Source organism: Varanus komodoensis, unplaced genomic scaffold (assembly GCF_004798865.1).
Source record: "Varanus komodoensis strain SLA01 unplaced genomic scaffold, ASM479886v1 scaffold32, whole genome shotgun sequence".
Lineage (NCBI taxonomy): Eukaryota > Metazoa > Chordata > Lepidosauria > Squamata > Varanidae > Varanus > Varanus komodoensis.
This window is the reverse complement of record NW_025335798.1, coordinates 5,532,843-5,555,970: the sequence shown is the minus strand read 5'-3', so window position 1 is coordinate 5,555,970 and position 23,128 is coordinate 5,532,843.

Here is a 23,128-nt window from a genome sequence, read left to right as displayed (position 1 = left end):
TGGTGTTTACGGAATGAACCCTCAGAAATCCAATTTTCACTTCAATCAGTATTTCCTCTAACTTCCCATTGTTATGAGCTCACAGAGCAGAATATTTGCTGACACACATTCATTTATAAACTACAGATTTCATATAGTGTTCATTGGATGAATCTGTAATCATGTTTGTAGGCCCTGAGTGGTACTGCCTAATAAAACCGGGCTGTCTGTGGTTGTGTGATGCACAATAAATTCTACAGCCTCTGTGGTCTCTCCTAGCAGTCCTATGCAAGTGCAGTGGCGCTGGAATCCATTACTTGCTGGATCCCTTGAGGCAGCCTAGTTTAACTACATTTTTACTTCCCAGTGGGAAGTAAAGATGGGGGAAATTCATGCAGTTTGCATTTTAATACATACCTTCCAAATTCTGCACTTTCAAATGAAGCAAAAAATATCCATGGAAGTGCACACAATGGAGTTCTTCACTTAGAAAACGTGTACACGGATGCATATATGAGAGAGAGAGAGAGAGAGAGAGAGAGAGAGAGAGAGAGAGAGGGAGGGAGGGAATGCCCATTAGGGAGGCCCGTAAGTCCCTGCACTTTGAGACTTGCAGGTGTCCAGTGTGAAATGGGAAGAGAGTACTAGCCGGTCTTGGCCTTCCTTTCCTCCTACTCTGCATTTTCACTAGACAGGCTTTTTCAGGATACCATAAATTCAAAAGCATCTTCTGGAGGGATAGATCTGAGAAGGCACTCATTTAGTTAGAGGCAGACATAACAAACAAAATGATTAGTATACAGGAAAGGCCATGAGGACTACTACATTTCGGACAGCACAAATGAGATCCCCATTTAGGATCTTGTTCAAATGCATGTTAAAGGAAACACATTCTAAGGAAATGTGTTGGATCCTCTTTCTGGCCACCCTTAAAGACTCACAGTTTCTTTAGAAACTCTGCAACTAGGTTCCCACCTTTTTGTCCTGGCAAGACAAAGGTTTTACGGTGGGGTTCCTGCTAGATGGCACAGAAACCGCAGTAACAGTTGGAAGTGGAGACAGACACCTCTGTTATAAGCAAAACATGCACAGGTACTTTTATAACAAATTCTGTAGCCAAGAAAGACACTGTGGTATCCACTAGGTAGCATGCCTAGCCTCAACCTGGGAAGAACTTTTGAAAGGTTTCAGTGCAAAGGCCCTCCCTTTCTTCCCTTCACAATTAGCCACATATATAAAAGCTGCACAAAACTTTGTTGAGGAGCCCCCATTCTGTCTATTGTTCCCTAGATGCATTAAATTATAGATAATTTCTTGCAAACAGGTAGATATTAGCCAGAATTATGTACAAAAATGCATGTATTGGGAACTTACAAAAATACGATTTTTTTGTGAACCTCTTAATGACTATTCTCAAATGGTCACCTTCAATGACACAATGGATTGAAGACCTGATGTAGCTGTACATTTTTGAAAGGAGTTTTTTGGTGTAATGTATGAATGAACAAATAAATGGTTATCTGGGCTGCCTTTGTTGAAGTCTATACATAATTTCCCCAGTAATAGCAGTGTATTTCGCTACACATAAAATGTATAGAGGTACATGGTATATATGTTTCCATTGTAATAGAGTCACTCAAATTTCATGTAAGAAAATTGTAATTATTGCATTATTTCTTTGTTTGTTTTGATTTTTGAAATTCACAGGAACAAATTAGTAAAAAAAACGCTATCCTCAAACCAATGGGTAAATGGGAGGAAACAAGGATAAGATGAGAACCAAAGAAACCAAAATCCACAGATTTATCTGTCTCTTGAGGAAGCATTAGGAAATGGGGAGAACGTGCCTGTCTGCACTGACATGTAGACAGATGCGCAAGGCAGTCTGAGCTGTAGTTCAGGGATGCTGTGTTTCCATTTTCCATTCAAGTTGATGAGACACTCTGACAGCTCATGCCTTGATAGCAGATAACACTCTGGCAAGCATATTGCGCAGAGGTGTGCATGGCCAAGTGCGTGAGGCACTTCTAAACCTCAAGCATCCCCATGCCTAGGAGCCCCTCGCAAGGACCCCGCTTTGGTTGGGCCAGCCAATTTTCCCTTTTCCCCTGGGAAATACAGGTCTTTCTCTGATACTGTGACTCATTCTGTGTCTTGGCATTTCTGAAAACAGGGAGCTTTTGCATTTCTCTGAAGGACAGTGAATGAGTACCTTGTTACTGCTCTTTATGTAACTTTTGTTCAAGTAACTATATATGGAGGACAGTACGTGTTCTTCAGTGCTAATTTCCATTTTGAAAGATTTCGCCAGAACTACGGAGGCGTTTTATGTTTAAGAGCAGTCATATCTATTGCAGCATATTTGAGATGAGCCTTTGCTTAATTTTGCCCATGTGAAGATAATTTTCTAATATATCTGCAATCAGAAATTACGGGGAAGTAATGAATGATAAACTTCATTACACCATATGGGCAGAATGGTGAGTAACTTATCCCTTCATTTAGAAGCTTACTGCATTTCTATACTGCCCAATTGCCAAAGCTCTCCGAGCGGATCTCAAAAGTCAACACAGAATGTGCACTCTGCATTTTGTTAGTTTTGCTGCAGCTGGCTAACATGGCTTCATCTCTGGAATGTGCCACTAGTACATGGTTGTCTGTATTTGCATCCTCTCTCCCTGACCAGCCATCTGTCAGTAGATGCAGATTCTGTTAACACTGTTGAGTTCTACACTGAGCAGGGCAACTTACAAAGGTAAATGGAAAGAGCTCTCATATATAAGCTTCTCTGACATTACTTTTCTTGAATGTGTAAACAGTGCATTTAGTCAAAGGGTGCATAATAGGAAAATGAGTTTGCTAGGTATATCCTGTTAGAGCACAGAAGAATGGCCATTTGAACGCAGGTCACTTTGGTCTACCCGGTTCTTATACCCCTTTCCTTCACAGACCTTGAAACGTCTGGATGAAAGAATCTTAGTTTACTTTCTTGTTATCTTCACAGGAAATGGGGTGGGGGATGCTTTGAAAAAACATAATACGATTCATGGGTCTGTCACATCAGGGCTATATCAACACAATCAAATGCCAGGCTGGTAACGCAGCTACATGCAGGACTGCTCAGTGAGACACTCAGATTTCTTGAGGACTTTAGCAATTAATTGCCTGCAGACCAGAGAAGGTCCCTCTTTTGTCAGTCAGAATTTTAATTAATCAAAGCAGCAGATGGGTTTTGTTGGCTCCAAATGTTGACATAATTAATTCATTCATTATCTTGTTCTGCTCTTCAAGGACTGTCCTTAAAGAACACCCTTCATTTTGAGGCCATCACTGCAGTTCTCTTGCTATAGTAGTTGTTAAATGGGTTTTCACAACTTGTTTCCAATAATGAATAACCCTATTATCTATGAAGATATCCTTATCCATGACAACAAAATTTATAGCAGCCGTCCTCAAGTTGGTGCCCACAGAGGTTTGCGACTTCAGCTTCCATCAGTCCTAGCCAGCATGTCCAATGGTCAAGGATGCTAGGAGCTGTTGTCTAAAATTTCTGGAGGGCACTAGGTTGGGGAAGACTGACTTTCAGCCATTCTGTCGAAGTTGGATGTGGAAAATGCCAACCAGATCAATCAATTGCTTGTTGTTGCTCCCTGAACAGTGAAGTTTCTTTCACTGAACCAGCTGGCCTTGGTGGACTCCTCAGGAGATGTAATAGATTATTTGGGACATAATTGCTTATTATTCAGAGTGAATTCTTACCAGATGTTTCTCTGTTTTGTTTCTGATCCTTCCTGGCAACCTAGACTGGGGAGCAGTAGTCACCAGAACAGTGGATGCAGTCTCTGGAATAGAGGCTGTGGAGAGAAAGGCTCAACAACTTCGCCTCCCTAGATGCTGCTGTTTCGGCACTAATCTTCCACTCTACAAGCCTAGGATCTGTTGTGGTTTTGTGCCATCAAGTTGTTTCCGACTTATGGCAACCCTATGAATGAAACCTTTCCAAAATGTCCTATCCATGACAGCTCAGCTCAGCTCTTCTTAATTCAACCTTCTGGCTTCCTTTATGGAGTCCATCTATCTTTTATACGGTCTTCCCTTTCTTCTTTGGCTTTCAACTTTCTCCAGCATGACTGACTTCTCCAGTGAGACTTGCTATTTCATGATGTGCCCAAAGAATGACAGCCTCATTTTCTTGATTTTAATTCTGGGGAAAGTTCTGGCTTGATTTGAACTTGTTCATCTTCCTTTCAGTTCGGGGTATTCACAAATGCCTAGGATTAAAATGGTAAAATCCCCTGATGTAGCTGGAAGCCACACCAATAATATAGTTGGACCCTGAAGATGGCTTTGAACGTTGCAAGCAATATCAACAGGTGGGTGCTTGAGTGAGGTGCATCTGGCTTTGCAGTTATGGTGATGTCCAGTGAGGGGACAAGCATTTTCCCTATGGAAAGTGCACAGCAGCAGGCTGTCTCTCCCGGTGTGGCCAGAGATTAAGACTAGTCAGGGGGACTATGGAAGGGGGTAATCCGATGACCATCGACTCCATTAGCAACCCCAAATCCCACCTAGGGAATAGCTTTCCCTGTTGCTCTATATCATGGGTCCTCAAACCACGGCCTGCGGGGCAGATCCGGCCCGCCATGGCCATCCATCCAGCCTGTGCCGCCATTCGCGCCCACGTGGGGCGGGGGGGAGGTGGTGGTTCAATCGCTCGGAGATGGTCTCCGAACAAGCAAGCCGCCGCTGCCGCCTGCCTCCCATACGCATGCGCTTGCCGCAGGGAGGTGGTGGCCCACTCGCCTGGAGATGGTTTTGGACTCGCTGAGAGATCTCTGAGCGAGCGAGCGAGCGAGCGAGCCACCACCCTGCACACCCGACAGCACCTCACCGGCCCGCGCCTCCAGGTAGCCCCACCTCACTGGTCACCGCAGCCTTTCAACTGGGCCCCTATTCAAAAGGTTTGAGGAGCCCTGCTCTATATGATGCCTCCTTTTGCTCTCAATACATCAAGAAAAATAGTTTCTTCAGCTATTTTCCTCTGCTCTACAAAACCAAATGCACACACACCCAGTCTAGAACAACTGGTTGGAACCACTCATTTTATTTTTACTGTGCATGCCAAAAACAGAGTTGCACAACTGCTCCTAGTGAGAAATGGGCAGAAAATCCAGTGTAACCTCTGCAATTGAACTTGTTCCTGAAAAAATACCACTCAGTTGGTCATTGGGTAGACCATTGTTTTTGAATAAATGAGCAGAAAGAAATACCTGCTTTGAAGAAAAGTAGGTTTAAAAAGATTTTGGATGATAAAAATCACTTCATTCTTCTTAAGAAAGGGAAACAAACTTCACAGGGCTCTGGTCTCTGCTTTGTATTTGGGTTCTTGAACCAGGTGCTTTTATTCTAGTCACACCGGCTTGCCTTCTGTGTTTTGTGACTGGCTATGTCCTACTGGTCACCTGTATATGAATGGGCAAGCTCTTCCCAATGCAGCAGCCATTTTATGAGAAAGCACACAGGACTTTCAAAATTCCAAATGAACCCACCAGCCCAAAGAGGGTGGGGATCTCTGTGGCAGGCAAAAATGCTTTGAGGTGGCCCATGCAATCATCGCAGCCATAGCAGGTTGGGGGTGCAGATGGGCAGCCATTTGTAATATTCAACCCGCACTGGGGAATTGCGATTGGTTGTGTCATCCAAATTAGGGCAGCTGGAGATGTTTGGAGAACAAACAGCCCTCAGACAACCTACAATAGAGTTATCCGAGGGTTGTTTAGCCTCAAGCAACTGCCACCACTCAAGGCTGGCTGAAATGAGAAGCTGTGGCTGGGCCTTGCATAAGTAACCCAGTTCCTGTAAGGTTGTTGTGACTTAAATCAGCCACAGTGGACTGCAGCAGTCAGTGTGTGTGTGTGTGTGTTTGTGTAGGCTGTAGGCTTTTCAATTTCACTAATGGAATCCAATGGAATCACCATTTTTAAAAAATCTGACATATGTGATGGCTATAGTTGGTTATTTTTTTAATTAATACTCATTCATTCAGCAGATTTGTATCCTGCCCTTCAGCACTGCTATTCCTAGGGTGGGTAAGAAAGAAAGCATACTAAACCCTCTTGCTGTGTTGCTCATGCATAGAGGGAAACTGCAATGGAAACTGGCGGTGGCGTTTGCATACTTATTGTAGCTGCACCCCTGAGGCCATGCCGCTCCTCTCGCCTGCATGGTGGCTCTCTTCCGCACGCACGGCTTCTGCTCCTCTGCTTGCAGACACTCCTGTGCGATCGGGAACCCTGAACAGTCTGAGTTCTACACTGCATGGGAGTTTCCGGGAGTAGAGGACCTCCTCCACCTTTTCAGGAATTATGCCAAATAGAGTGACAGGGAGTGTTTGGGGAGGGAGCGATGAGAAGAGCAGCGTGACTAAAGCCACAGCTGCCACAGTTTCAAACCAGCAATGTGAAGCCTGTCAAAGAGGTGACAGGCGCATATGGAGACCACCAAGGTGACCGACTCTTTGCAGAGAAAGTACTGCAGGGATCTTGTGGCAGAAAAAGGCCATAGCTTGGTGCTCACATGTTGAAACCCAGGTAGGGTTGCTAAAGACTCCTCTCAGAAACCCTGCAGAGCAACTGTTGGCCAGTGCATATAATATACTGATCTAGGCTACTTTCAGCCAAGGCTTTTATGATTCCACAAGCTTGCCTTATTCACAGAATTTTACAGGGGAACCAATTTTCATTTCATAGTCTTTAATGCAAACCTCACCTGTGTGTTTCCACTTCTGCTTCCAGCTTTTCTCTGACTATGGAAAATCTATTAAGGGGGTGGGGGAAATGAAAGAGCTGCACAGTGTCTTCTGATTGGTGGTGCTAAGAGTTCTCCATTTGGGAGATGTACCCCTAGATGAACCAGTCATTGGACTTGGTGTAAGGCAGCCTCCCACGGTTCCATGAAAGAGGGATACTTCCATGTACACCCTGTGTATTTCCATTCCCACCAGATGTTCCAAACTGAGAATACAGTCCTTTGTGACATGAATAACAACAAAAATAGTTTTCATTAAGAACATAAGAAGAGCCATACTGGGCCCATCCTTGACCATCACTGTGTTCACAGAATGGCCAACCAGCTGCCCACAGGAAAGCTCAAGTGGGACATGAGTGCAATAGCATCCTTCTGATTGTGTGCCCCCCAGCAACTGGTCTATGTAGTCATCCTGCCTCTGATACTGCAGGTAATATATAATCAACATGAGTAGTAGGGATGAACATCCTTAGCCTTTATAATCTTGTCCAATTGCCTTTTAAAAGCCTTATAGATTGGTGGCCATCACTGCATCTTGTGTTAATGAATTCCATCATTTAACTACGTGCTGTGTAAATACATCCTTCTGGTATCTGTTCTGAATTGCCCACCAATCAGCGTGACACCAGGTTCATTAAACAGTGGCAGAAATAAGAAGGAAGTATATTTAACAGTGTTATATTGCTGGTTAACAGAACCAGAGAGGAGTTTAAAAATCCAAGAAAGTCTTTTGGTGACCTTCCTTCCCTTTTTATTATTTTAGGGGAAAAACCTTCAAACATCAAAGAATACTTCCTTAGCCCATCAAGAGCACCCGTTTTTCATTCTTGATTCAGAGGCATGCCAGGAAAATGACACATTCACATGGAAAGGGAGGTCTTGAAATAAAAGCCCATCTCCCATTAGGTTGGTTTTGGGGGCTAGCACTGCAGCCTTCTGCATCACCTCCCTGCCCCCGCTGAACTGGGAGGATTTTCCTTGAACACACAAGCATTGTGATTTCAATAAAACAAATTAGTCATCCTGACATCTGGCTGTGTTAAACTCTGAGAAAGTTTCCGTAGCATGACCTTTGGTAATGCCATCGCAGACATCAATGTCTGGGTGGCAGTGAATACAGAATTAATGTGCATCAGATAAAGAAATCAATAGCTGGGTGGTAATGAATGCAGAATTAGTGTGTATGAGGTGTGAGAATCCCTTGGGACCAAATGGCTGGATGCACGGATCAGGCACAGACAGGGCTGTACACATCTGTGCCAATGAGCAAATGTGACTTACATCTTTCCTTGCTATAAAAATGTTGCAAGAACAAGGGGTCCCATGAATCTGCAAAGGGAGCACTACTGGCTTTGTCAGACATGGGATAAAGGCCAAGTGGAAGAAGCATGAAGGCCCTGAGTTGTCTAGATGTGTTGCAAAGCATCAGCTGACATTGCTAACCTCAGAATGAAATTTTGCAGGGAAGGGCATGCATGAGACAAGTCAGGAGGGTGACCTCCCTGTCACTGTCAGCAGGTGCTTATTTATGCTACACCCTGGTCCGATGAGGTATACTGAGGATGAATGTATGTGAGGTTGATACTGAGCGAAAGACTCTCGTGCCGCTCTCCAAATATTTCTTTTAGGAAAACATGCAGTCCTCCTGTGAGAAGTGAGATTAGCACCTCTAATCCCCTGCTCCATATAAAACAGGGGTAATAAGACCAACAGAAGCGGTCAGGAGAAGATCATGAACAGAAATAAAGTTACTTACGAGGTGGTTCTCTGTGCTGTGAACTGACACACCATCATGTTACCCAACCTCCATGGTCTGTGTCTCCGAAATTTAATCTGGGTCAAGTTTAGCCAAGTTAGAAAAGAATGTAATGAAATTTACATCAGATTCACACTGTGTACGATACATCATCACCTATGATACTGATGATATAGTGTGTTGCCATTCTTCTTAGGAAAACCTTTCCTCATAGAATTCATTCTGGGCTAAAAACAAATCAGGCCACGCCATGGAGCATTCAGAGCATGAACATTTGTAATTACCACTCAACAGGCCAAACAGCCTGTTTTTCACTGGTAACAGCCTGATTTTCACTCATATGGTAGTGTCAGAAGCATCCATCATGATTGCCTGCAAAAGACAGGTAGCTATCTTAACGTTTCTTCTAATTTTATTTCTGAAGGGATGCACATCCAATAAGTTGTCAGCAATCAGAGCTCCCAAAATATGCTGTAGTAATTAACTGGTAGACAATTTTGCTTTTAAGTTTGCTGACATCTGACCAAAAGAGAAAGAAAAGACATTCTGTGTTAATGTTTTGTTTTTCCAGTCAGATGCTTTAAGTCGTACCAAGAACAAACATAGCAATTTGCTTTCTTCGGCTTTGAATCTTTTTGTTTAATTATAAATTACACTTCTTTAAAAACAAATAAAGAATTTTGGGAAACCATTTTATGTAGGGTCTTAGTATCAGGCAACAGGGCTCTCAGATTTAAAGGAACACACCAATGGCAACAGAACAAAGGCCTTTGTGATCTCAGTCTTTGTGCCTTCATTATCTTTGTGCTTAATTGATTTATGTATGACCTGCCATACTTCAAGAGTAATGAATTTCCTTCTCATCACTGACTAATGGGATGCATCCAGATTTAAGCTGCATCAGTTGCACAGGCAGATGTGAACTACCCCCAACCTAGACAGCAGTTTCTCCAGCACTCTCAACATGCTGGGCAAAGGGGCCTTCTGTGAAGGGAGCCCTTCTTCTTGTGAAAGGCATATCCAACCCATAGTTTAAATGTGGCAGAAAAGGCAGCAGTGAGTAAATAAGATGACAGCAAAAATAGCCACCATTTTACTGTGAATTCCAGATAGAGCATCTTTCCCTCTTTCTGTGCAAATTAAGGTCCATGCTAGACATGGGGTGGTAGAGGGGACATGGGGAATTACAGGCTAGTTAGCCTTACATCCATTCTAGGAAAGTCAATGGAAAGGCTCATAATAGTGAGAGATCTGGTAACCCTAGATAAGGAAGGGAGGTTGGCAGCCATGCAAAATGGCTTCCACAGAAACAGGTCCTGCCAGATGAACCTTGTGGAATTCTTTGACAAGGTGTTGAGGTGGCTAGATGGAGGGGGCGTGGTGGGCATGGCTTACCTGGATTTCAGCAAGGCCTTTGATAAAGTGCTGCATGATATCCTGGTTCAGAAATTGAAGAGTTTTGGGATAGACCTATGCACTGTCTGATGGAGTAGGGCATGGTTGATGGACCAAAAGGAGAGGGTAACTATTAGTGGGAAATCATCAGGATGGCGGTCAGTGATGAGTGGGGTCCCTCAGGGCTCTGTCCTGAGACCGATCCTGTTCAGCCTTTTCATCAGTGACCTGGAAGAAGGGGTGACCAGTCTGTTGATCAAATTTGCAGATGATTTAAAGCCCTAAACGGTTTGGGACCAGGATACCTAAAGGAATGCCTTTTTCCCTATATGCCTTCCTGCCCCCTAAGATTGGCAGCAGAGGCCCTCCTCTGGGAACCCTCTTTGAAAGAGGTTAGGAGACAGAGTACTCGGAGGAGAGCTTTCTCTGCGGTGGTGCCCCGACTATGGAATGCGCTCCCTAGAGAGGTCCGCCTGGCTCCATCATTCTATGCTTTTCGGCACCAGGTCAAGACCTTTTTATTTAACCAATATTTTAAAGTTAATTAATTTAAATTGTATATCTATTCATTTACTTTATTTTAACCATGTTATTTTATACTCAGTTGTGGTGTAGCCAATTTATTTACTTGTTTAGGACTGGACACTGCATTTGGGGTTTTAATATTTGTAAACCACCCAGAGAGCCCTCTGGGCTATTGGAGTGGTATATAAATGCAATAAATAAATAAATAAAATACTAAAATGGGGGCAGTGGCCACAACTGAGGAACAGGTACTCTGGATCCAAAAGGAGCTGGACAGACTATGGAAGTGGGTGGGGGACAACAGGAGGGTGTTCAATGCAGGTAAGTGCAAGGTCTTGCACTTGGGGCATAGGAATGGGTGTCATAAGTACAGGTTAGGGGGCAAGTGGCTGGAGCACAGCACTTGTGACAAGGATCTCGGGGTACTGGTCAACTGCAGGCTAAACATGAGTTAGCAGTGTGATGCGGCTGTCAAGAGGGCGAACGCCACCCTTGTTCGCATAGCCAAAAGTGTGGCTTCTAGATGAAGAGAGGTATTATTGCCACTTTATACAACTCTGGTGCTCCTGCACGTTCAGTTCTGGGCTCCACATTACAGAAAGGATATAGCCAGGTTGGAATCGGTGCAGCGCAGGGCCACAAGGATGGTGGCCAGAATGTAGGGAAAGCTGTATGAGGTGAGATTGGGGGAGCTGGGTGTTTTCAGCCTGGAGGAGACTCCGAGGGGATCTGCTGGCGACATTTAGGTGTGTGAGGGAGTGCCACGTGGAGGTGGGTAGAGACCTCTTTTCCTCTGTAGAGGAGGGCCAGATGTTCCAATGGAGCAAAGCACAGAGAACCAAGGTTCAGTTCAGATGCCAGGAAGTACTTCCTGACAGTTAGGACCCCGAGGGTATGGAATGGGCTCTCACAGGAGATGGGTGAAGCCCCATTGTTGAGGTTGTTCAAGGATAGGCTGGACACGTGCATGGTACGCATGTCATGAGCGGAGTAGGCTGGAGCAGGGGTCAGACTAGATGGCCTGTTTCTGTGTTTCTGTGATGGGAAGAAGCTTTGATTTAGGTATAGGGCCAGCACTTCAATTCCACCCTTCTACAAAAGGGAAGAGAGGAAGTTTTATTTCTAGCATTTAGCTGGAATTACTTTGCAGTGGGAGGCCTTAAGAACTCTCCTTGGCTTCACTTTTCAGATGTTCTGCCTCTTGTCTATCGCCTACATTTTCTCTTATGTCAGCCAGTATGACAGCTGGAAATGGTACAGTCATTTTCTCCATTTCCCAGAGGTGAGCTCTTGGTTAAACTCAACAGAATAAAGGAAAGCTGACTGTTTCATAAGACGGAAAAGTTAAAACAGAAAAGAAATAAACTTGTTTGTTTATTTATTTTTAAAAGTTGCAAATAAAAGGTAACACAGGTGAACTGCCAAAGCAAGAAGGGAAGCATAAGGGACAGGAGAGAAACATTCAAGAAGAAACTTCTGTGTTGGGTAAGTCATATTGTTTCTTGCCTTGATCCATAATATGCACTTTCTTTGTTTTTTCATGCTACATTAAAGAAGGAAAGAGGAAATTCTTTTTTCTTTTTCTTCTTTTTCATTTTTTGCTTAGTAAAATCCTGTATATAGGGGAAATGAAGGGGAAATAAAGGGAACTTTTCTATGAACCCAAAGAAAAAAAGGGCAGAGGAGCGCCACTGTAATGCTGTCTGAACATGCTGAATAGAAACTAGCAATCTCTCTCAACCAGCATCTCAGGATACCATAAATTCAAAAGCATCTGCTGGAGGGATAGATCTGAGAATGGCACTCATTTAGTTAGAGGCAGACATCATATCAAACAGAATGATTAGTATACGGGAAAGGCCATGAGGACAACAACATTTCGGACAGCACAAATGAGATCCCCATTTAGGATCTTGTTCAAACGCATGTTAAAGGAAACACATTCTAAGGAAATGTGTTGGATCCTCTTTCTGGCCACCCTTAAAGACTCACAGTTTCTTTAGAAACTCTGCAACTAGGTTCCCACTTTTTGTCTTGGCAAAACAAAGGTTTTACGGTGGGGCTCCTGCTAGATGGCACAGAAACCGCAGTAACAGTTGGAAGTGGAGACAGACACCTCTGTTATAAGCAAAACATGCACAAGTACTTTTATAACAAATTCTGTAGCCAAGAAAGACACTGTGGTATCCACTAGGTAGCATGCCTAGCCTCAACCTGGGAAGAACTTTTGAAAGGTTTCAGTGCAAAGGCCCTCCCTTTCTTCCCTTCACAATTAGCCACATATATAAAAGCTGCACAAAACGTTGTTGCGGAGCCCCTGTTCCATCTTTTGGCGAGAGAGCACACTGGGTGCAGTTCATTGCCAAGAAGTGATGTGCTTCACCACCGATTCTCACAATGCCCATGAGGTAGTTAGAGTATCATCCTCCTCTGTTAGTCCATCATTAGCAAGCACCTGTCTCTTCCTTCTTCAGCCTGCAAGCTTTTGCTCTGTGAAAGGCTGCTGCTTTGTGCTTGTGTCTAATATGACGTGTAGGCACCTAACTCAATATTACATCTGATGGCCACCTAAAAGGAGGTCTTAGCCATACTTAGGCTTCACTCTTTGAAATCAAGGAGTAACCAAGCAAGTTCATCAAGACTGATCCAAGTTTTGTTGATTTCAAAGGCTCTGCTCTATATGTGACTGGTGCCAGATTCAACCCAAGGCTGCATTAAGTGCCAGAACAGATTGCATGACTGTTTAATCTAGGTGTGTTGAACCCAGTTTAGGTTGAGGGCTGAAATTCAAAGAAACTCTTGGGGTCAAATTTCAGTGGTGAGCCAGGCTGAATACAAAAGTATTGCCAAAATGCTAAAAAAATGAAACAAACAAATCAACACAGCAAAGGTTAGCATGAAGCTCTTACTGCCAGTCATTAAGCCTTAGAAAAGGCATGCTAACCATTCAGTGTGGGGAAAAATAAACTGCACAAAAGTTGGGAGAAGAGGAACGTGCTGAGAAAAGAGGGCATCATCGCTTGGGCACCCCAGCAGGCCAGATTAGGAGAAGAGGTGGGCCAGATTTAGTCTATGACATTGTGGTTCAACATCCCTGACCTATTCTCAGGATATACATCTTTTATACATCCTTTTAAACCCTTTTTATTTTCTCATTATTTTAATGTTTAATTGATTTTAATTGGGGTTTTAGTATATCATGGTTGGAAGCTGTGGGGCTGTTCTATTCTATTTATTTATTGTAAGCCATCCCGAAACATTCTGTAGGAAAAGGGCTAGAAAAGCTTTTAATAAATAAATACATACATACAACTCAGCTGTATCTTTTTCTTTCTCTGTGTAGGCACACAGATACATAGGAGTGAAACAGTTTGGAGGGACTTGCCATGACTACTTCGTTGAGTATTGCAGCCTTCTGCAGCTGTTTTCACCCGTTAAAAAAGCCAACAATCGCAGAAGGAATGTTACATGCATTTCATAACTTGCATTAGTGTGGTATGATATGATATGATATGATGATATCACTGCTATGATATCATATAGCAGTGAGGGAATGAGACACACAGAAGCCATCCCAGTGCCTTTCCAGCAACAATTTAATCAACTTTCCATAATAAATTGTGGGGATCATAAAGTGTATCTTTCCCATTCCTGCCAAGATGCTCTTTGGTTGGCAGTTGCATATTAAGCCAGATGAAGAACCATTTTCCCCAGAAACTGGGATGGGCCAATAAGCTGTCTCTGAAATATGAGTTCAGGACACAGCAAGCCATTTCACAGAAAACAAAGGGTAGTTAATAAGCCATGATGGGTTGTTAACCGCCCTGCACATGGCAGCTAATTTCCCTAATTATTCTCATGAGGCTTGACAGGTTGTGATGTCCAAATCTGGAGTGCTGGGGTGGTTGAGAAACCACTCAGAACACATGGTTTGGTGTAGGACTGCTGGATGGTGTTGTATGTAGGCCCTAAAACATTGCCTACCTTTGATTTAAACAAAGGGCCACGGTCAAACCCAAGAAACCCTAAATCTGGGCTGCTTCTCATTTCCTTAGGCCAGCTGTTCTCTCACCTGGTAGCAGCACATCACCTTTAATCAAGTGGTAAACTGTGCTTGCCCAAGTCTGAGACAAAAATGGGATGGAACATGGTTGCTCATGGCTGCCTCCAGCTCTGCTGCACTCATGCTGAAACTGATGGGACTGCGGTGGGCTGGGTTTGATTGCAGCAGCAAACAGAACATGGGGATAAGGGAGGCTAAACGCAGCTTGCTCCATACAGCCACTGGGCTGTATCCAATGGTGCTGTTTTGCAAACTCGAATGTTCCAGCAGAGAGCTGATGAATCTTTCAGTTGTACAAGCGCTTGTGCATTGTGCTAGTGGAATGTGCACTACCAAACTACTTGGCACACTTCTGATAGTAGCCACACAAATGGAATTTTGGTTGGGTTCACCCCCTGCACATTGCTGGTCACCTAGTTTGTACTGATGCAATCTATTTTGCACTAGCGGAACGAGAGCCAGATTATATGTTTTGCTAATCATGCATAGCAGATTGGACCAGAAGTCCACACACCCCATTGGGGGAGGGGGTTAAACAAAGAAAAACTGTCTCCATGGATTCCTCCCCCCCTTTTTAACCCTCTCCCCAATATGGTGGTGGTGGTGGTGGAATTTTGTGATAAAAATGGGACCAGGGCACTTAAATCCCCCCTTCAGATAGCCACAGTTGTGATCTGAACAAGGTCCATGAGCACTTAAAATGCAGATAAGCAAGGAAAAGCAAGTCAAGCAGAGCCATACATAATCAGTGGAATGCTTTGCTTGTCTCCGGCATAGTGGCATACTGCCTGCTGTCTCCATTTCTCCTTAGCTGGGCTCCCATATCAGAAGCACTCTGGCTGAGAAGAGAGAGGTTAGAGAGAAGGGCTGCAGGGAATGGCATAAGCAGTGGGTGGCTGCATAACCTCTTTGCTGTTAAAATCAGTTTCCTGCCTTGTTTGTACATGATTGTGGCTGATCTGGGCTTAAACACAAGGATCTACCACTCTCTTGCCTACTTTGGCCCCAAAAGTACAGGCAAAATAAAAAGACAGTATACTTCAGGGATGAAATTAATCAGGAACAAATTGTACAGGAAGAAAACCCCATGATTAAGCAAGTCATGTCCATTCCGCCTTTCCAACTTTTAGATAATACTTTCATAATTCAACACTATGCACAGCTGCTCAGAAGCAAGCCTCATTGAATTCAGTGGGATTTACTTCCGGATAAATGTGTACAGGATTATAACCTCAGTAGATTTATGTAGCCAGGAGCTTCACTGAGACTCACAGGACTTTCACCTTCTCAGCAAAAATGTCCTACTTTGGGTGGGGGGCGTGTCACAAATATGAACTGAAGGTCACAGGCCTGAAACGATTTTTGAACCTTGATGAGGAAAGGCGGCCTTCCCAGCTTGGCCAAAGGTCAGGGATGTTCTGACCAAATGATCTGGAGGGTACCTGGTTGACGAAGGCAATATAAGAGTTTGAGATTCTAATTTTCGTACTTTCTGCTTCCACTGGTGCCAATGGGACTTAAAATGACTGCAGGACATACACAAGGCCACTGAGTTATTAGTAGAAGAGACATGCAAGGAAACCAGAACTGACTGTGCAAAAATGTGTATAATTAGTGAAAAAGTTGTTATTTCTCACATTTCACTGTTTATAAAAGTATTCACAGAGCACAGACTTTTGCCCCTCTTCATATTACACATGGAAACATTCCTTCTTTTGCCTGATGCAAGTTACTGTGGAAAACTATTGGAAACTCTTTGCACTTAAGACAACGTTCCTGTAACACAAAATTACCTCCTGCTTTGTCAGAAAGTACTTTCTGCTGAGAAAAAACTTGCAAGGTTCCTGTAGTTTTTGTGTGGTGTAGCGGAACAGCACAATTACACAAGTGGGAAAAGCATTTTCTTTTACTGACAAGAATAAATACTGTATTCTCCCTGGTCTAAAAATGCACCCAACGTTTTCTATTAACACAGAAGAGAGACTCAATGGTCATGGCATTGTCTACAGAACTCATATACAACTGTGAGTACGGTATGACAAGTGCATGATAAATGCCTCATGTGGAAAAACTCATTAACTGGGAATGGGAGCCCTGCCAGTATCAAACTCAGAATACTATTTTAAAAAGTCAATGTATTAAGCTAAAAGGAATTCACAGTCAAAGCAGAAATAGAATCTCTTCCAACTGCATAGGATTGAGCTTTGCAACAAACTTGCTATTAAAATTCAAAATGAGGCTTCTCTGGCATAATTCCTGGTATGGGTTGATCCTGTCACAACATAAGGAAGTTTCCATAATGTGACAAGAAGAGGAGGCAATTTGCCTTCTATTGTTCTATGGATCTTAACAAATGGTCAGCATAAATGGATTCTTCATGCCCACTTGGCAGCTAAAAGTCTGATATTAAAACATTGGAAGGATGAATGCCCACCTCCTATAATATAATGGATAGTGGACCTAGTAACACTTCTGGCATTCAAATGGTGGCATTTAGATGTCACCTTCAAATGGATACCTATTTGGATATCTGGTCTGCTGTTGCTGAAGTCTGCATATACTTGCTAGGATTTTCATATATATGCATTTCATATATATTCATTGCTATAGATATATACAAATGTCATTACCAGTGACTTGCTGTCTACTGAAAAGAAAGTGAAAATGCTTTGATGGTCTTCTCAAACTAGCAATTGCTTTCTGACACTCATTTTTCTTCCACTGCCATCAGAATGCATTACTGAAAACATCTAGAAAGTACAGCAAAACAAAGGGAATGTTTTCGAATAGAATCACACAGCTGGAAGGGGCCTAGAAGTCCATTGGGTTCAGTCCCATGCTCAACGAAGGACTCAAGTCTCCCACCCAAACACTAGCCAATCCGTACCCCACTTAGCTTCTGAGATTAGGCAGGTTCAGGCACTCCAGGCTATATGGAAGCAAATGTACCATTTTGCACTGTGCCCTGCAACTCTCTGCCATGCATTCTAATAGGCCACAATAGGTTGATTTATTTAAGGCAAACTTTGTCATACACTTTTGGAACTCTTTCATAGCCTCCAGTACAAGGGTAGGTAACCTAATGCCCACTAGGCATTTTGGACAATAACTCCCATCATCCCTGACAGTTGGGGATTTGTAGTCCAAGCTATCTCACAGGTTGCCTACCCCTGTCTAGTAGCAAATCTCAATTGCTGGTAGATGCTAAGAATGCTTTGTTTTTGCATCCAGATAATTTGTTCCATGTGGTGTTGGTGCAGGGACCCTACATGCGGTCATGGCATGAACTTCTCAGGAAATGACAGTGATACCTGGAAGAAGAGCTAATGTCCTTCCTGACTGATATCCAGCAACGATGTTTTCCCATAAAGATGCTGTTCTAATTGTTTGGATAACATACTGGACAGTATTCATTATTCTCTCCTGACCTGTCCTGTATAACACGATGACTGCCAGTGTTCTCTGCAGGCAGTGATATCCTTGTCTATAACTTGCAAACCTTCAGCTGTTCCAATAGTCCATAAGAAGGATTTCTGAAGTTCTTCCATGCTTATATTATGAAAGGAACTGTATTATGAATTATGAAGGTAATATAGGGGACCCCCCTGGCTTTCCCCTTCCTTATTTTAGCCATATCATAGCATCCCATACCCTAGAAACAGTTGTTTCTGGAATCACAAAACATAAGAGGGCTGGGACAATGCCCCTCGATGACACCCTGGTACTAAACACATCAGGACAGTCATAGCACAATGTTCGAGCAACCTAAGAAAGTACCCAAAAATAATCCTTCCAGAATGGAACAAGTCAGTGGAATTGCCTTTGGTTATCTCCACTGACTTCTCCCATTTTGGAAGTGGTTGTTTCGGGCAGTTTCTGGTAGTAGGTAGTATAGAACATGGGCTTACTGGTTTTATGACAGCTTCCCTTTAGGCAGCCATCTGTGTTAGTTAAATAATTAAATGCACACCTGCAACCATGTAGAGGCCCAGCAGGTTACACCCTGACAATAGGCAGGCAGTAAGAAAGGATGCTGCAGTGTACTGTCCTCTGTTCTGTTCTCTGGGTAGTCATCACAGGGACCCTGGACTGGAGCTTTAAGGCTAGCCCTGGTGGCACCAGTGATTTCCAGATGGTGCTGGCAGTCATACCTACAAGTGAAGGGGCAGTACTGGATACCGCCCTACAGCCCCCTTCTCATGCAAGGACTTGGTCCTTTTTTAGTCTCACCATCAAAAAGACACCTTTCCTACTCATTTGTGTACTGAGGGTAGCGTCTTACAAATTGCTTAAAAAGAGGATGCAAGTGTGCATGCAAATTGCATATACTAATGTATGCAAGTTTAGCAACTTGTCAGCAATGCACAACAATGCTATTCCAATTTTCTGATAGGGCAAGTTGTGAGGCTGTTACAATGAGGCAGGGTTAGGGTTAGGGCCTAGCTACTGTAGCTCATGATTTTGACCAACATGAAAGCATACCAAATCATTAGTTATTTTAATTTATTCTTATATGTTTACTGCTAGAGGGATGGGGAAGATGGAGGATGGGCATTCTTCCTCAAGTGCCAAAACGATTTAACCAGACTAGGACACAGCAGTGATGCCCCCTGGGCTTCAGGGGAGTGCCATTCGCTCTCTCCTCAGGCAGCAAACTGTATGGGGCTGACCCTGCCTGGTGTTCGCACCTGGCTTGGAGGGGCACTTGCTGGAGCCTCTAAGGCCAGAGAGCCTCCTGGGCTGGTGGTGCTATTGTCCTTTCCCAGGAAACCTTTCCTTCACCCAGCAGTCTGAAGAACATGCCAAGTCAAGTAGGAGCTGCTGCTCTCTTTATTGCTCACAGTGCTTCCGGGCCCAGAGGCATTTTGGGACAATAAAGTTGGCAGTGACTGTTGTGGTGGCTTCTTCAGTGCATCTCTGCTGCCCTGAGCACTGGGCTCAGGTGGTGACAGGTAGCATTGCTTAGCCTGGTGCTTAGCAGAAAAGTGCGCAGTGAAGAGCTGCAGCAGTTTCCTGGGGAGGGGGGCAGCTTGCCCAGGGACCCCCCAGAACTCGCTGTGACTTTGTATGGACTCATAAATGAGAAAAGTGAGGGCACATTAACAAAGAAACAGTTAACCTTATATGCCACAGTGACAGGTAACTGATGGCTTGCATTTGGAGCAGGGAAATAAAATGTTTTCCTTGGTCTAGTGAGTGTTTGGGGACCACCTTATCCAGCAGCGCTGCCAAAGCTGAACAGGTGTGTAGCCCTGATCAGTTCCTGGATGAGCCGCTGCAAGGAGTCCCACAGAAGAGAATGCAAGGAATGTGTAAATGCGATATATTCCTTTAAACCTAATTTCTAACCAGTAGTTACAGACTGATAGAATGTGGGCAGTGATCACACTGGGTTCCACATGCTGCACAAAAACAATGTTAACCACAAATGAAATGTGAGAAACATTTTTTTCCACACATGTACAGATTTTGCACCTATTTTGCATGTCTTCTGCAATTGTTCCACTAATTATTTCAGTACAATACATATCTTTTCCAGTCATTTTGAGCCATTAGATGAAAACTGTGAACGTTTTATTCCTAAATGCTTACAGTTTAGTTATAAGCACGTGAGTGCAGGCTAAGTCCATTGAGTTCAGCAAGCCTTTTGCCGATGCAAGCATGTCTATTACTGTAGCTTTAAGACCGCTGGATGATATTTGAAAAAAGCTACAGGAAATTTTATGGAGAACATTTAGGCCAAGATCAGTGGGGCCACTGTCTATTTCTATCTACTAAAACAAAAAAATAGTTTCCAGATGGTGGAATGAAAATCTCTTCCTGAGCACATTTTCTTGTTTGTTGGACAGTCTGTATGAACTATATGCTTCACTAGGGAAACCGGTGTTAGGCTGGTGTTTCTTTAGTTTTGATACAACTTCTTCGAACTTTGGTTGATAGGCCATAAGCAAAATAACTGCAGAACAGCAGCGAAAATCCCAGAACTGGCCCTGTTTTGTTTACACACATAAAGCTTGCCTTAGGCAGGCTAATTTTAGATACCCAGTTTGGAACACCATGGCCTTGTTTACTTCGGAACGACTGTGCCTACCCTCCTAAGAAGGGTTAAAAAGCAGCCGCAGCAGCATGCAAACTGGGATGCACTGTACTTTTGGGTCAAGCATTAGTCAAGGAAACAGGAGAACTCCTGTGTTTTTTAGATAACATTGCCCCACACAAAACATTAGGGGCTCCAAGCCCAGGGCTGCACCTGTTCTGTGGGAACCCCCTGCAGGGACAACCCAAAACATTTTGGAGCCTGAGACAAAGGACAAGACAGCACCTCCTTCCGTTCCACATCCAAAAGCTGCCTGGTTTGGTAGCTGCACCTTACCTTAATGGGATTACACCTTCCCATTACACCTGAAGGCAGCAGGCACATTTAGGGAGAGCAGGCCAAGCTGGGTGGCACACATAGCTCTATCCTTGAAGAAGGCAAGTTGCCCCAGGGGCTCAGGAAGAGTGGCTTGGTGGGCTGCCACTGCAGTTCCCAGAATCTGCTGCCTGAGGCAGTTGCCTCCAGCGGTCTCACGGCAGGGCCGTCCCAGATCCCCAGGCTACTGGTGCTTTTTACAGAGGCCGCTAAGTATGCAGGCACAGCTGTTATCTGTGTTATCTCAGCTCCTTGGACTGTAATTGCAATTCCCCTGGATAGCTGCTAGTAAAGTGGTTTCTAATCTTCTGCGTACAGTAATGGAGAGAGGTCAGTCATGATATGTTTAATGAATTAGTCAATTAAACATATGCATATTAGCAATGACTGTGAAAAGTGACTTATTTCTTTTCTGGGAGCAGGGACAGTGATCTGTCATGGCCTAATGAACAAAATGAGGACCATGGAAGAGGCAGAGGAAAAAGCAAAGTCAACAAGCAAATACAGTTTGATTTTCCACTTCTGGAGCAAACATTTCCGACAATGGTAGTTTTAAAATGCCCTTGGAGGATATTTTCAAAGTACTGGCCAGCATCCATCTGATGTCAAATGAGTAGCTGATGCTTAGAAAGATTAAAGCCCCTGTTCCAGGAAGACCATCTAAGTTGCCCCTGAGATGGTGGGATCTTCCAGACAGAGGGCTACTAGTGTTGCCAATCAGAACTCATCATTCATCTGTCCTGTCTTTTCTTCCTTAATGGATTTTTGGTGGCAAGGGAGAAGCTGGAAGAAGGGATGGAAAAATGCAGGAGAGTTACAACTGGAAACTGGCTAAGTGTGTACCTCCTGTAAAATTCCATCAGTAAAGCATGGTGACAAAAGCCTCTTCTGGAATCACCCAGCGAGCAATCATGGAACCCCTCATGATAGACACCTTATGTGAGACTCTCCTTCTTTTGAGATGTTCTCTAGGGAATCATGGAGAGCTGTGATATCTGCAGAACAGAATTAAGGTCACTGCCTTGGTACCTGGAATAATATCTGTATGGGTAGGGCTTCTTCTTTTAACAAGTTGGACTAAAGTTGATTAATCAGTAAATTTGGATGTTGTAATTTCAAATTTGGATGTCGTCTTCAGGGTATGTCCAGACTGTGATTCATCTCAAACTGGTTCAATCCACCTTTTTCAGAATTTTCTAGGATGTGGGTGAGTCACAGTCTAGCACTTGTCAAAGCATTCACAAATTTGCTCCAAGACAAACAAAGCTGGTCATCTTGTCAACTCATGTGGATTGGTAAAACATTTATAGTAAAAATGGCAATCTACTATATCCTGAGGCAGCTTCACCTGGGGATACTGCACCTTTTTAGCAGTACCTGTGAAAATGCCAATAGAGTAGAGAGTAGATAATAATCATACATAGCTTCTACGAAGTAATTGCGATGGCTCGTACCAAAGAATCCTTGGATAAAGATGGTAAGAAGCCTTTCCTAGTGAACTCTGGACCACCTCACTCAACAGCAGTGATAGAGTTTTGTACAGAGGAGAAGCAACAGTCACACCAGTTGTACTGTGCAGTCCTATGCATGTTTACTCAGAAGTTAGTCCCACCAGGTTCAGTGAGGTTCACTGCCAGGAAGGTGTGCGTAGGAGTGTAGTCCAGGTTCACAGTATGAATTTGACCTGGGACTACATTTCAAGTTTAGCGCAATGTTCTTGGCTTAAAGACTAAATGGGAGATGCTGCTCAGCACAACAGCAAAGCTGTCTGTAAACAGTAGGGCTAAGACACAAAACTTTCAAAAGCGATAAAATCATATGGATCTATGAACAATCACTGACTCAGAGAACAATGAACTGGCATTAGAGAATGGGCTGAAAGGCCAGGAGTAAAGTCAATAGAAATTTCAACAGGAATCCCAGTTTCCCAAACCTGCAAATGAAGCAGTATTTATGAATGAGAAAACCCAAGATTCTGAACCCTTCAGTGATGGATGGCATAAATCAAATCCCAGTAACTTGTGCTTTGGACATTAGTTCAGATGTTTATGGCTCAAAGGAAAGTTGCCTGCCCCTTCTCAGTGGCACTCCCTCAAAATCTCTAAATGTTAATGTTTGAAGAGGAAGTAAATCAGGGACTTGTGTGTATTCTATAGTAAAAATCTGGGCAGAGCCTTTACTTGTATGAAAT